Raw genomic sequence first — 1,427 nt, 5'->3', positions numbered from 1 at the left:
TGGGATTACCATTCTACACACTTACGGTTACTAAAGAAGAAAGGTGGAGGAGAGAGAAATTAGGAGACTGGGATTGACATCAGTCAGTTCAGTCACTCAGTCATGTCCTATTCTTTGCAACCCATTGACTGCAGTACACCAGGCCTCCCTGTCCTTCACCAACTCCCAGAGCTCGCTTAAACTCCTGTCCATCAAGCTGGTGATGCCATCCAACCATCTCATCCTCTGTTGTCCCCCTTCTCCTCCTGCGTTCAATCTTTCCCAGCATCAGGGTCTTTTCCAGTGAGTCAGTTCTTTGCATCAGGTGGCCAAAGTATTGGAGGTCCAGCTTCAGCATCAGTCCTTCCAATGAATATTCAAGACTGATTTCCCTTAGGATTGACTGGTTTCATCTCCTTGCTGTCCAAGAGACTCTCAAGAGTCTTCTCCAACACCAAAGTTCAAAAGCATCAATTTTTCGGAGCTCAGCTTTCTTTATGGTTCAACTCTCACATCCATACATGACTACTGGGAAAACCATAGCTTTGACTAGACAGACCTTTGTCGGCAAACTAATGTCTCTGCTTTTTAATATGTTGTCTAGGTTTGTCAATGCTTTTCTTCCAAGGAGCAAGCGTCTTTTAATTTCATGGCTAAAGTCATCATTTGCAGTGATTTTGGAGCCCAAGAAAATAAAGTCTGTCACTGTTTCCATTGTTTCCCCATCTATTTGCCATGAAGTTATGGGACTGGATACCATGATCTTAGTTTTTTTGAATGTTGAGATTTAAGCCAATTTTTTTACTCTCCTCTTTCACTTTCATTAAGAGGCTCTTTAGTTCCTCCTCACTTTCTGCCATAAGGGAGGTGTCATTTGCATATCTGAGGTCATTGATCTTTCTCCCTGCAATCTTGATTCCAGCTTGTGCTTCATCCAGCCTGGCATTTCACATGATGTACTCTGCATATAAGTTAAATAAACAAATGGGGGCTTGACATACACACTACTATATATAAAACAGGTAGTTAACAAGGACATAGGGTATAACACAAGGAAATCAACTCAATATTCTGTAATAACCTAAATGGGAAAAGAATCTGAAAAAAAATAGGGACATGTATATGAATAACTGAATTGCTTCGCTGTCCACCTGAAGCTAACATAAAACTCAACCACACTTCACTATAAACTTTTTTTAATTTAATGAAAAATATAAAATAAGTGACAAGGAGACAACATAGGGAATATAGTCAATATTTCATAATAACTGTAAACGGAGCATAACTCAACTTCCCTGGTAGCTCAGATGGTAAAGAATGTGCGTGCAATGCAGGAGACTCAGGTTCAATCCCTGGGTCAGGAAGATTCCCTGGAGGAGGAAATAGCCACTTCAGTACTCTTGCCTGGGAAATCCCATGGACAGATTGCAAATCACTATACTGTACAT

This window comes from Cervus canadensis, chromosome 4 (genome assembly GCF_019320065.1).
Source record: "Cervus canadensis isolate Bull #8, Minnesota chromosome 4, ASM1932006v1, whole genome shotgun sequence".
Classification (NCBI taxonomy): Eukaryota; Metazoa; Chordata; class Mammalia; order Artiodactyla; family Cervidae; genus Cervus; species Cervus canadensis.
The sequence above is the reverse complement of the archived record's forward strand: the minus strand, read 5'-3'. Positions refer to the sequence as shown.